The sequence below is a fragment of the Anomaloglossus baeobatrachus genome, chromosome 2 (genome assembly GCF_048569485.1).
Source record: "Anomaloglossus baeobatrachus isolate aAnoBae1 chromosome 2, aAnoBae1.hap1, whole genome shotgun sequence".
Lineage (NCBI taxonomy): Eukaryota > Metazoa > Chordata > Amphibia > Anura > Aromobatidae > Anomaloglossus > Anomaloglossus baeobatrachus.
This window is the reverse complement of record NC_134354.1, coordinates 726,941,222-726,955,897: the sequence shown is the minus strand read 5'-3', so window position 1 is coordinate 726,955,897 and position 14,676 is coordinate 726,941,222. Positions and strand designations below refer to the sequence as shown.

At 44.4% G+C, this 14,676-nt stretch overlaps 1 protein-coding gene across 1 annotated transcript in view; it reads right to left on the bottom strand.

Annotated features, from left to right (window-relative positions):
* Positions 1 to 14,676, bottom strand: part of FLT1 (fms related receptor tyrosine kinase 1) — a 157,729-nt gene that overhangs the window by 30,922 nt on the left and 112,131 nt on the right. The window lies entirely within an intron of this gene.

Genomic DNA, 14,676 nt, shown 5'->3' with positions numbered 1-14,676 from the left:
TTGGGGCGACCTCTCCATGGTGAACGATTTTCACGATTTTTGAGGTCGCTTAAGGTCGCTGGTAAGTGTCACACGCTGCGATATCGTTAATGACGCCGGATGTGCGTCACTAACAACGTGACCCCGACGATAAATCATTAACGATATCGTAGCGTGTAAAGCCCCCTTTAGGGAAGGTCCGATGTGCAGGCCAGGTAAGACACACTACAAACAGGGGTTACACCACAACAAACAAGGGGAACACCGGCGACACTTTAACAATGGTGGGTCCTAGTGTTAATGATGGGGAAGATGGACACCTCTTGCACTGACCTGCAGCTGCACCCTGCACTTCTAGCTGGTCGCTATACAGGTTCCTCACCTGTCGCCGAGCAGGAATTCCTGAAATCCTGAGAGACCCTGTAATAACCCTGGCTAGTTACCTGTAATCACTAGTCCTATCACTATACTAATACAACATGAAGGGGAAGGTACGACAGACAGGGGAAACAACAAAAGGATAAGCCCAAAAATCTACAGTATCTCCAGATTTCACCAGAAATCTACAGTATCTCCAGGTTTCCCCAGAAATATACAGCATCTTCAGATCTCCCCAGAAATATACAGTATCTCCAGATCTCCCCAGAAATATACAGTATCTCCAGATCTCCCTAGAAATATACATCTTCAGATCTCCCCAGAAATATACAGTATCACCAGATCTCCCCAGAAATATACAGTATCTCCAGATCTCCGCAGAAATATCCGTACCTCCAGATCTCTCCAGAAATATACAGTACCTCCAGATCTCCACAGAAATATACATCTCTAGATATCCCCATAAATATACAGCATCTCTAGATCTCCCCAGAAATATACAGCATATCCAGATCTCCGCAGAAATAAACAGTATCTCCATATCTCTCCAGTCATTCACTGTTGGAGGTGCTGAGGTTATTCTGATTCATCATATCTATAATGCTTGTTTTATTCATATTTCTACTGCACTATGCATATCTACAAACCACTGGTGGCCAGAGACAGAAAAGGGCCCCTGTGCAAGAACAATATATGGGCTCTTTGCAGCCTGAAAGCTCATCAAAAAGCATAATTCCACCTACTTTGGAGGTAGAAATGGGCCCCCTTACCTCTTGGTCCCCTGTGCAACTGCTGCAAACAGATAATTAGTTATTATTATTATTATTATTATTATTATTATTATTATTATATATTATAATCAGTCAGGGGTGGAAATATAACTGGTGCACCAGGGGCCCAAGAGGTAAGGGTCCCATTCCCACCTCCAAAGCTGAAGGAATTGTGAATCATTATGAGCTTTTGGGCTGCAAAAGGCCCATATACCCCATATACTGTGTTTGCACAGGGGTCCTCTTCTGTTTGTGTCCACCACTGGATTCATTATATTACTATGCTCATGGAGTCATCACATTATTATTTCACTTTATGCAAAACCAATTAAACAAAAAGCAACAATAAACAACAAAGACTCCTTAAGAACTAAAAGTACAAAATCCGAAGTGTGAAGTAATGAATTTAGTGGAAGTGCAATTTATATGGAAATTCACCCAGTGATTCCTCATGGGAATGATGTAGAAGCACAGTAAACTTACCAGGAAGGGCTGGTCTGAGATTGGCTTTACGTATGAGCACAATGAGTTGTGTTATTCCAACTCTATCACATCAAATTATTAGTCAGCAGCAATCCAACCCAGGGTGTTAAATCAGACAGAGTCCAATTTACAAAGTCCAGACTCCTGCCAAATGTCACATGGAGTGTGCTGGAAAATTTCTAGGCTGAATGAAAACATGGTAATCACAATATCCCGATACCATGTATCCCAATGCCCAGAAACAATCCTGGAGAGTTCAAGGCCTCCTACTTGGTCTACCATCTCTCCACCTATTCAGACCTCCAAATTTAAAGGGAACCAACCAACAGGATTTTCATATATAAAGTAAAGCCAGTGGTATACTGATGCTAGGATGCTTAATGTAAGCATAGCTTTTATTCAGAGATTGGATGTTTTATTTCAGAAATATGTGCAAGTAAGGTTCCAGCAATTCATTGCTATTTGATTGACAGGTGCAACAGGAAGGGAATATGTGGCTCGGATCTTGCTATCTATTTCCATTCCTGTGTGTCTGCCTGCACTGGAATTCACGTCTATGACGGTGACAGGAGGAGGAAGGCCAGGCAAGCAGACAGGGGCGGGAATAGATAGCAAAACTCAACCCACATACTCCCTCCCTGTTGCACCTGTCAATCAAATAGCGGTGCATTGCTGGAACTTTACTTGCACTTATTTCTGAATTAAAACATCCAATCTCTGAACAAAAGCTATGCTTACATTCAGCATCCTAGCGCCAGTATAGCACTGGCTTTACTTAATATATATGAAAATTCTGATGATTGGCTTCCTTTAAGGCCGATCCACCAAGATACACACACATGTTAGGGTAAATTTGCATGGCTAATGTGGTAAGCAGGTATTGTCCATGCATGTCCAGGCAAACCTCCCTGGAACACTTATGCCTCAGCACATCTATAAGTAAGGAGTCTGTATATTCTCCCCATGTTTGGGTAGGTTTCCTCCAGGTTCTGTATTTTAATCCCACAATCAAAAGGCATACTGGTAGGGAATTCAGATTGGGAGCCCCAATCGGGACACTGATGATATTCTCTGTAAAACGCTGTGAACTCAATGTGTTATATAAGTGAGTAAAAGATACAAATCAGTGGCTCAGTGGTTAGCACTGCAGTCTTGCAGCGCTGGGGTCCTGGGTTCAAATTCCACCAAGGACATTATCTGCAAGAAGTTTGTATGTTCTCCCCATGTTTGCGTGGGTTTCCTCCGGGTACTCCGGTTTCCTCCCACACTCCAAAAACATACTGATAGGGAACTTAGATTGTGAGCCCCAATGGGGACAGTGTTGCCACTGTATGTAAAGCGCTGTGGAATTAATAGCGCTATATAAATGAATAAATATCATTATTATTATTACAATATATAAGGACCAGGTGCGGACATACCATTGGTGCAACCTGTGCACAGGAGCCCAAGAGGTTGAGAGGCCCATTTTCACCTCCAAAACAGGTGAATTATGCATTTTGATGAGCTCTTGGGAAGCAAAGCGCCAATATATTGTTCTTGCACAGGGGCCCTTTTCTGTCTGTGTCCGCCAGTGATAAGGACCATTCTTTGAGGCAACAGCAAGGTCCTGACTAGAATGGGTGCATGGGTTACAGTTACACCAGGAGGTCCCTTTGGTTCCTCTGAGAGGCCCAGTATTATTAAAGACCCATTATAGTTGGAGACCCTATTGGAGATTTTGCATTGGGTCCCACAAGCTTCCAATTTATCCACAGGATAAGAGATATGTGGGAACTAAGACCTTATATTGTGTTCCTCCACATAAATTTGGTTATGTTGAGTATCTTGCCTTGTCTTGAGTGTTTTATTAACTTGATTTTTATTTTTACATCCTAATCTAGGGAAACACAACAATAATTTTACGAGTTATTGTCTTTGTAGATCCATTATTGCCTTCCATTCCGAAAAGGTCAAGAAGGTCATAGACTTCATTATACTTCGAAGGATGCCCAAGCCACCAAATTCCTTCCTTGCTGCAAAGTCTTTCTGGGTTAAGAGTATTTTGAAGTGGAGGAAAGTGGCTTGGGATTTGGATTATTTATTCTTGACTTTCCGACAGCCTGTCCTTGACCAAAGTCTTGTGTTTTTCTTTCTGTTTGCCATGAATGAGGAGGGATAGACTTTAACAGAAGTCATCATTTCTATTTTAATATTATAAACCAAGAAGGAGGTGAGGAGGAGGAAGACGGCCATAAATCTGGGAGTACACAGTAGCAGGAAGTCGAGAGCCCCTGCAATTATTTTTTCAAAGTTCTTAGAGCAATTCCACACTTCCACCAGGAATTCACGTGTTAACCCTTTGATGATAAGGACACTGAGAATCTTGAATTATTTGCCCTTTTGACTTATATGGGCCATAAAAAGTGGTTCCGTGCCATTGTACCCAATCTCCGGACTGGGTTGACCGCTCATAAAAGGTGATCCCCTGACTATAGCACATTGTGCTTCCTAATTCCATCTTCTTTGTTGCAAGGGTTAATGCATGATTGGGGGATATAACGTGACCCTTAAGAATACATAAAGCTTTTAAGGAAGTAAATTGTGCCATGTTTGAAGATGCAAAGATAACAGCAGTGCTGGGAACGGTCTTGTATTGGGGAGGAAGCCAAACAAGAAGAGGAAAGCAGCATACGCTCCTGATTTCGCACAGGAAGCTCCGAACACCTCCTGCCAAAGGGAGATAAGACGGCTCCCATGGCCTATTCTGGACCGGGCCACTGTTATCAACCTCTAGCTGTAACACTGTCCTCGAGATACTTCACTCAGTTCACTCCCTGTGTTCTCAGCCATTTGTAAAAGCTGCTGCTGCCATTTCTAGACAGCATGCCAAACACAATAGAATAATATAATTATAACTGCTGAATGAAAAGCCTTTCCGGGGCAAGCGTGTACTACATGACATTTGTATACAGTACTCGTGCGCCGTTATAAATGAGCCGAGTGATGGAGCCCTGCTCATCTGTGAGGAGTTCATAATAATGAATGCGCTCAATACGATTCCTTCCACCATAGGGATACTGGCAAAAAAAACACCATTTATAGTATAAAAAATCATATCTGTGGCTATAGGGTCTCAATAAAAATATACAAAAGCACCCCCCAACTAACGCATGACGTTTATAGTGCAAAAATACCATTTGGGATTCTTATTTTCCAAGACCGGTTGTGGTGGAAACAGCCATATAGGTGAACCCCTTCCAAATAGTTTTAAGAAGAGATAAGTGAATAGATTTCAGGAAAATTTAGTTTACCCCAATTTTGACTGGTTCATTCTGAATCAAAATGCATTGTTGTTCGCTTTGGGCCAGTCAAGCACCATGTTGCAGGATTCTAAAGGGCAGGGAAGGGGTTAAGAAAATTAATAGTAAATGCTCTCCGGCCTTTACCTATTCCGCCACGCAGTAGCAGTTTGATTGTCTTCTTTGTTCCAGTTTTCACCTTGCATTTTTTCGTTGCCTCTCTGCACTTGGCCAACTACCCCACAATCCTGCTACCACCATCTTTGGTGCCTCCTGAGTTGGCTAGACCTCATGTGAGGGCGCCATGGGGCATTGTTGCTGCACTAAGCTCAAAAGCTAGTGGGCACTGGAATTCGCAGAGGATAGTCCAGTGTTGGCCGGGCCAAAGAAAATTAATAAATTGGAGTAAGTGTCACGAGTGTGGCCTGATGTGATCTCGGGGCATTCTGGTATCAGAAGGTCATAGCATATTGTGGATCGCAGATTCGCTTTAGTACCCGCTCAGAATTTACCCTGAGTTAGAGCGTATTTAATTCCATCGGGCATTGAATGGGTTAAGGTTCCTTTCTATCCTGCAGTGATCTAACAGGCAGTTGTAACCACAGCTGCAGCCACTTCCTTCTGCTATATATATCCGTTCCACACTCCTCCCTATTCCGGCTATAGCTCATACCTTAGCTGACTATATTGCAAGAGCTTGTTGCTGCATAGCTGTGGTGTTGTTTCTATTGCAGCTGCAAACCTCCATATTAACCCCATTACGACCGCGTTACGTTTTAAAATGGCACCAAAAAAGGGTCCTTATTCCTTTCTGCCGTTTTAAAACGGCGGGCAGAAATAAGTGAATAGCGCCCAACAGCGTCAGAAAATCTCCGGGGTTTCAGCTACCGGGGGTAGCTGAGACCCTGGAGATCATGATTCGGGCCGGTTTTTCCGGTCCCCAGTCACGTGATGACCGGTATACACCGTATACCGATCATCAAGTTATAGTAAATGACCGCGCCGGTAAAAAATGATTTATCTCCCATCTGGCATGATCAAACATGTCAGATGGGAGATAAATCTCTTTCCCGGTTCCCTCCGGTCCCCCGGTGTCCCCAAAGTGCCCCCCCCCCGACCCCAACCCCCTCCCGAAAATCCAAGATGGCCGCGCGCACCGGCGAGCACAGCAGCGCGCTGGCCGCATTCACACTTTTCTTATGGTTTCTGTCGTATGTGCCATAACACATGAGACAGAAACCTGATCCCCAGGCCCTGCCAAGTCACCCCCTATCCCTACCCCGGTGTCCCCCGGTGTCCTACATACCTGTCGGAGCGCTGATCCCCCGCGGCCCCCTCCTCCGGCTCCTTCACAGCAGACGCCGGTCACATGTGCAGAGCGCAGCTGTCAGCTTCCTGTGTTCAGGACGCTGGCTGCTGCTGCTCGGCACACTGCAGCTGTGACCCGGGGAGAGTGGGTGCAGATTCTTTGCACCCACTCTCCTCAAATGGTGGGTCTGCACACCTAGAAAATGGGGGATACATTCCCTGAACGTGTCCCCCATATTCTAGAAGGTCCAGAGTCGACGTGGGATGTCCAAATGGATTACAGCGGATTTTTTTTTCTTTTCTTTTCAATAAATTGGTTAACCCCTTCACGACCGCGGGCAGTAAAATTACGTCCTATTTTAACGTGACTTAACGACCAGGGACGTAATTTTACTGCCTAAACTTCATTTGATTGCCGTGGCCATAGCAACGGCTTTCAAATGATGTCCCCTGCTGTTTCTTACAGCAGGGGACCTTTGCTTGACCCTAGGGGGGGCGGCATCGCCACCCCCTATCGACGATCGATGTGATTGGCTGTTCAAATCTGAACCGCCAACCACATCGATCGCACTAATTTCGGCAAAAATAATGCCCGAATTAGTGCGATCCTGTGAGATCCAGCTATGAGATGCCGCAGCTGCTGCAGCATATCATAGGTGGACCTCAAACATGTCTCCCCCAGCCCCTGCAGCACTGATTGGAGCGATCGTGCTATGACGCGCAATCGCTCCAATCAGTGTGCAGTGGGGCGGTGTGATTTGCCGGTGGCCGCCCTCCCCAGGCCTGTGCTGGCCTGCGAGCCCTCCCCCAACATGTCTGCAGCGTGCAGTGGCTGGTACTTGTGGTACCACGCCACCGCCGCTGCTGCCGCCGCCGCCGCCCTAGCTGTCACCGCTGCTGCACGTGAGTACTGTGCTCACTTTGCAGCCAGCCCGTGCGCGCTCCCGTGGTGCCCCTGCGCGCTCCCGTGGTGCCCCTGCGCGCTGCCATGGTAGCCCCTGCCGTGCCCCCCCCGCGATCTGCTCCCCCCAACCCCCCCCCCCCCCCCCCCGACATCCCGATCTGCTCCCCCCGCGATCTGACTGCCTCCCCCATTATCTCTGTTCTGCAGCTCCCTCTCCGGTCTCCCCCTCTGCTCTACCCCCTCCCCCTCTGCTTCCCCCCCCCCTCTCTGCTCTCACTCCCCCCCCCTCTCCCCCTCTGCTCTCCCCCGACGTCCTCTTACCTGTCTTCACCGGCCTGATCACATCTGCGTCCATCGCTGGGTCCTTCCTGGGCATTCTGCTGATCTGCCTGCTGCTCCTGTAAAGCTGTCCATCTCTCTGCCATCTGTTCCTCTGCAGCTCTTCTGGTCAGTGATCCTCCTGCTAGTCCTCTGGGTACTGTGAGTATAACTTTTTTTTTTTCCGTATCCCCTGTCCATTTTTACACCTCATCTGTCCGTGCGTCCCGCCAAGCGCTGATCAGGGATGCAGATAACGGATCGGCATCCCTGCTCAATTTTTGGCGTGACTTTTTTTTTTTTTTCCGTATCCCCGACGCTTTTTGTATCGCATCCGTCCGTGCGTCCCGCCAAGCGCTGAACAGGGATGCAGATAACGGATCGGCATCCCTGCTCAATTTTTGGCGTGACTTTTTTTCCGTATCCCCGACGCTTTTTGTATCGCATCCGTCTGTGCGTCCCGCCAAGCGCTGATCAGGGATGCAGATAACGGATCGGCATCCCTGCTCAATTTTTGGCGTGACTTTTTTCCGTATCCCCGACACTTTTTGTATCACATCCATCCGTGCGTCCCGCCAAGCGCTGATCAGGGATGCACATAACGGATCGGCATCCATGGTCAATTTTTGGCGTGACTTTTTTCCATATTTGCGACGCTTTTTGTATCGCATCCGTCCGTGCGTCCCACCAAGCGCTGATCAGGGATGCACATAACGGATCTGCATCCATGGTCAATTTTTGGCGTGACTTTTTTTTTTTTTACGTATCCCCGACGCTTTTTTTTATCGCATCCGACCGTGCGTCCTGCAGCGGCCGATCAGTGCACTGCGTCTGTGCGTTTGAAAAGTCAAATGGCGCTCCTTCTCTTCTGAGCCCCGCCATGCGCTCAAACAATTTATTTCCACCACATATGAGGTATCTGCGTACTCAGGAGAAAATGCACAATACATTTTATGGTGCATTTTTTCCTGTTACCCTTGTGAAAAAAAAAGCTACCTAGTTGAAGCAACCGTTTTGTGGTAAAAAAAAAATTTTCTTTTCACGGCTCAACGCTATAAACTTCTGTGAAGCCCCCAGGTGTTCAAAGTGCACATCAAACATCTAGAAAAATTATTTGAGGGCTCTAGTTTCCAAAATGGTGTCACTTGTGGGGGAGCTCCACTGTTTAGGCACCATAGGGGGTCTCCAAACGTGACATGGCGTCCGCTAATGATTCAAACCAATTTTGCTGTCAAATGGCGCTCCTTCTCTTCTGAGCCCCGCCATGCGCCCAAACAATTACTTTCCACCACATATGAGGTATCTGCGTACTCAGGAGAAATTGCACAATACATTTTATGGTGCATTTTTTCCTGTTACCCTTGTGAAAAAAAAAGCTACCTAGTTGAAGCAACTGTTTTGTGGTAAAAAAAAAAATTTTTCTTTTCACGGCTCAACGCTATAAACTTCTGTGAAGCCCCCAGGTGTTCAAAGTGCACATCAAACATCTAGAAAAATTATTTGAGGGCTCTAGTTTCCAAAATGGTGTCACTTGTGGGGGAGCTCCACTGTTTAGGCACCATAGGGGGTCTCCAAACGTGACATGGCGTCCGCTAATGATTCCAACCAATTTTGCTGTCAAATGGCGCTCCTTCTCTTCTGAGCCCCGCCATGCGCCCAAACAATTACTTTCCACCACATATGAGGTATCTGCGTACTCAGGAGAAAATGCACAATACATTTTATGGTGCATTTTTTCCTGATAGCCTTGTGAAAAAAAAAGCTACCTAGTTGAAGCAACCGTTTTGTGGTAAAAAAATTTTTTTTTCTTTTCACGGCTCAACGCTATAAACTTCTGTGAAGCCCCCAAGTGTTCAAAGTGCTCACCAAACATCTAGAAAAATTATTTGAGGGCTCTAGTTTCCAAAATGGGGTGACTTGTGGGGGAGCTCCATTGTTTAGGCACCTCAGGGGGTCTTCATACCCCACATGGCGTCCGCTAATGAGTGCAGCTAATTTTGCATTCAAAAATTCAAATGGCGCTCCTTGCCTTCCGAGCACTGCCGTGTGTCCAAACATTTGATTTCCACCACATATGAGGTATCTGCGTATTCAGGAGAAAATGCACAATACATTTTATGGTGCATTTTTTCCTGTTACCCTTGTGAAAAAAAAAGCTACCTAGTTGAAGCAACCGTTTTGTTGTAAAAAAAAATTTTTTTCTTTTCACGGCTCAACGCTATAAACTTCTGTGAAGCCCCCAGGTGTTCAAAGTGCTCATCAAACATCTAGAACAATTATTTGAGGGCTCTAGTTTCCAAAATGGGGTCACTTGTGGGGGAGCTCCATTGTTTAGGCACCTCAGGGGGTCTTCAAACCCGACATGGCGTCCGCTAACAGGTGCAGCTAATTTTGCACTCAAAAATTCAAATGGCGCTCCTTGCCTTCCGAGCACTGCTGTGTGTCCAAACATTTGATTTCCACCACATATGAGGTATCTGCGTACTCAGGAGAAAATGCACAATACATTTTATGGTGCATTTTTTCCTGTTACCCTTGTGAAAAAAAAAGCTACCTAGTTGAAGCAACCGTTTTGTGGTAAAAAAATTTTTTTTTCTTTTCACGGCTCAACGCTATAAACTTATGTGAAGCCCCCAGGGGTTCAAAGTGCTCACCAAACATCTAGAAAAATTATTTGAGGGCTCTAGTTTCCAAAATGGGGTCACTTGTGGGGGAGCTCCATTGGTTAGGCACCTCAGGGGGTCTTCAAACCCGACATGGCGTCTGCTAATGAGTGCAGCTAATTTTGCGTTCAAAAATTCAAATGGCGCTCCTTCCCTTCCGAGCTCTGCCGTGCGCCCAAACAATTGATTTTTACCACATATGGGGTATCAGCGTACTCAGGAGAACATGCACAATAAATTGTATTGTGTACTTTCTCTTTTCTCCCTTGTAAAAATGAAAATTTTATGGCTAAAGTAACATTTTTGTGTTAAAAAGTAAAATTTTCATTTTTTCCTTCCACATTGCTTTGGTTCCTGTGAAGCACCTAAAGGGTTAATAAACTTATTGGATGTGGTTTTGAGCAGTGTGAGGGGTGTAGTTTTTAGAATGGGGTCACTTTTGGGTATTTTCTGTCACCTAGGCCTCTCAAAGTCACCTCAAATGTAATGTGGTCCCTAAAAAAATTATTTTGTAAATTTTGTTGGAAAAATGAGAATTTGCTGATGACCTTTGACCCCTTCTAACTTCCTAACGGAAAAAAAATTTGTTTCGAAAATTGCGCTGATGTAAAGTACACAAGTGGGAAATGTTATTTAGTAACTATTTTGTGTGACATATCTCACAGATTTATGGGCATAAATTTTCAAAGTTTGAAAATTGCGAAATTTTCAAAATTTTCGCCAAATTTCCTAAATTTTCACAAATAAACGCAAAAAATATCGGCCTAAATTTACCACTGACATGAAGCACAATATGTCACGAAAAAACAATCTCAGAATCGCCAGGATCCGTTGAAGCGTTCCAGAGTTATAACCTGTCAAAGTGACACTGGTCAGAATTGCAAAAAATGGCCCGGTCATTAGGGTGTTTTAGTGGCCGGGGGTGAAGGGGTTAATCAGGGAATGTTTTGGGGAGTGTTTTTTCAAATAAATTTTTTTTTTGTTGTCAATTTTTTTTTTATTACTGTCAATTAGTTATGTCGGGTATCTGATAGACACCGTGACATAACTAATTGCTGGGCTTGATGCCAGGTGACATTACACATCTGGTATCAACCCCATTTATTACCCCGTTTGCCACCGCACCAGGGCGCGAGATGAGCTGGGGCGAAGCGCCAGAATTGGCGCATCTAATGGATGCGCCATTTCTGGGGCGGCTGCGGCCTGCTATTTTTAGGCTGGGAAGAGTCCAATAACCATGGCTCTTCCCACCCTGAGAATACCAGACCCCAGCTGTCAGCTTCACCTTGGCTGGTGATCTAATTTGGGGGGACCCCACGTTTGTTTTGTTTTTTTTAATTATTTATTTATAAATAATTAAAAAAAAAAAAAACAGCTTGGGGAGCCCTCCAAATTGATCACCAGACAAGATGAAGCTGTCAGCTGTGGTTTGCAGGCTACAGCTGTCTGCTTTACCCTAGCTGGCTATCAAAAATAGGGGGGACCCCATGTCATTTATTTTAATTCTTTTTTTTTCTTTTGGGCTAAATACAAGGCTAGGCACCCTTTAGTGCCACATGAAAGGCACTAAAGGGCGCCAGCTTAGAATATGCAGGGGGTGGGACGTTATATATTTTGACATCTATCCATTCATCCATTGTAGTATTTTAGGCTATGCGCCCACAATCAGGGTTTGCAGCGTTTTGGGCGCAGAGTGTTTTCCCTGCATCCATAACGCTGCATTGTGCAGTAGAAGCACAGTGGAAGGATTTTTAGAAATCCCGTGCCCAATGTGCTTCTTTTCTCCTCAGCATAAACCGACTTGTGGTGCAGCTTCCAGAGCCTCAGCATGTCAATTTATGCTGCGGAGATGAGTGTTTTCTGCAGGTAGAATAGAGCTAAAGTCCACAGCAGCCTGAACCCAAATCGTGGGCATGGGCAGCTGCGTTCTCCCGTGGACAACACTCACATCTCTGCAGGAAGGCTGACACTGGGTACTAGACGCCGTGTCGCTGGATCATGGCCACATAGCCTAACAGTGAGAAATTTGTTGCTACAGCAATATTTTTGTGAAGTACCTGTGGATTCAAAATGCCTACTATACTCCTGAATAAAATCCTTGAGGGGTCCAGTTTCCAAAATGAGGTCACTTGTGGGGGGTTTCTGATGTATAGCTACCCAAGGGGCCCTGCTAATGTGACATGGTGCGCGCAATTTACTTCAACTTTTCCAAAATTAAAATGTTGCTCCTTCCATTCCAAGCCCTCCCATTTATCCAAACAGAGGTTTTTGGCCACATGTGGGGTATCCCTGCGCTCACAAGAAATTAGATAACAACCTGTGGGGTCCACGTTTTGTTGTTGCCTCTTGAAAAAGTGAGAAATGTGTCGCTAAATCAACATTTTTGTGAAAAAAATGAAAATTTCAATATGGCAACCTAAGCTTATCAAATTCTGTGAAGTATTCGTGGATTCAAAATGCTCAATATACACCTCGATAAAAGCCTTGAGGTGTCTTGTTTCCAGAATGGGGTCACTTGTGGGGGACCTCCACTGTTTAGGCACCTTAGGGGCTTTCCAAATGCGACATAGCGTCCGCTAATTATTCCAGCCAATTGTTCAGTCAAATGGCACTTTTTCCCTTCCGAGCCCTGCTGTGCACCCAAACAGTTGATTTCCACCACACATAAGGTATCAGCATACTCAGGAGAAATTGCACAATAAATTTTATGCTGATATTTTTCCGTGTACTCTTGTTAAAAAAAAGCTATCTGGTTGAAGTAACAATTTTGTGGTAAAAATATATTTTTTTTATTTTCACAGCTCAACATTATAAACTTCTGTGGAGCACCTGGGGGTTCAGGGTACTCGCCAAACATCTAGATAAATTCCTTGTGGGGTCTATTTTCCAGAATGGGGTCACTTGTGGGGGACCTCCACTGCTTAGGCACCTCAGGGGCTCTCCTAATGCAACATGGCGTCTGCTATTGATTCCAGCCAATTTTGCAGTCAAATTGCACTCCTTCTCTTCCGAGTCCTGCAGTGTGCCCAAACAGTTGATTTCCACCACGTACAAGATATCACCAAACTCAGGAAAAATTGCGCAATAAATTTCATGGTGATTTTTTTCCTGTTACCCTTGTGAAAAAAAAGCTACCTGGTTGAAGTAACAATTTTGTGGTAAAATTTTATTTTTTTATTTTCATGGCTCAACATTATAAACTTCTGTAAAGCACCTGGAGGTTCAGGGGACTCACCAAACATCTAGATAAATTCCTTGAGGGGCCTAGTTTCCAATATGGGGTCACTTGTGGTGGTTTTTTGCTGTTTACATACCTTAGGGGTCCTCCAAATGCGACATGGTGCCCGCAATCTTTTTCAGCCAAATTTCCTTTCCAAAATTCAAATATTGCTCCTTCCGTTCCAAGCCCTCCCATTTCTCCAAACAAAGGTTTCAGACCACAAGTGAGGTATCACCGCGCTCATAAAAAAGTGGGTAACAAACATTGGGGTCAAATTTTTGAAATTACCTCTTGAAAAAGTGAAAAAAGTGATGCTACAGCAACATTTTTGAGAAAAAATGAAAATTTTCAATGTGACAATGTAACGTTATCAAAATCTGTGAAGTACCTGTGGATCCAAAATGCTCACTATACCCCTAGATAGAAGCCTTGAGAGGTCCACTTTCCAAAATGGCATCACTTGTGAGGAGTTTCTGCTGTTTAGGTACCTTAGCGGACCTGGAAATGCAACATGGTGCCCGCAATCTATTTCAGCCAAATTTGCTTTCCAAAATTCAAATATTGCTCCTTCTGTTCCGAGCCCTCCCATTTGTCCAAACAAAGGTTTCTGACCACATGTGGGGTGTTAGCGCGTTCATAAGAAAGTGGGTAACAAGTTTTGGGGTTCAATTTGTTGCGTTATTTCTTATAAAAGTGAATAAATTTGGGGTAGAGCAACATTTTAGGTAAAATTTTATTTTTTGCTTTTTTCCATTCCACTTTGCTTTAGTTCCTGGGAAGCACCTGAAGGGTTAATAAACTTCTTGGATGTGGTTTTGAGTACTTTGAGGGGTGCTGTTTTGAGAATGGTGTCACTTTTAGGTATTTTCTGTCACTTAGGCCTCTCAAAGTCACTTCAAATGTGATGTGGTCCCTAAAAAAATGGTTTTGTGAATTTTGTTGAAAAAATGGGAAATTGCAGATGAACTTTGACCCCTTCTAACTTCCTAACCCCAAAACATTTTGTTTCAAAAATTGCGCTAATGTAAAGTAGACATGTGGGAAATGTTATTTATTAACTGTTTTGTGTGACATAACTCTCTGGGTTAAGGGCGTAAAAATTAAAAGTTTGAAAATTGCAAAATTTTCAAAATTGTCATCAAATTTCCGATTTTTTCACAAATAAAAGCAAAAAATATCGTTCTAAATTTAGAACTATCATGAAGTACAATATGTCACGAAAAAACAATGTCAGAATCATTGGGATCCGTTGAAGCGTTCCAGAGTTATAGCCTCATAAAGTGACAGTGGTCAGAATTGCAAAAAATGGCCCGGGCATTAAGGACAAAACTGGCTTCGTCCTTAAGGGGTTAAAGAATCCTTGGAGTGCTTG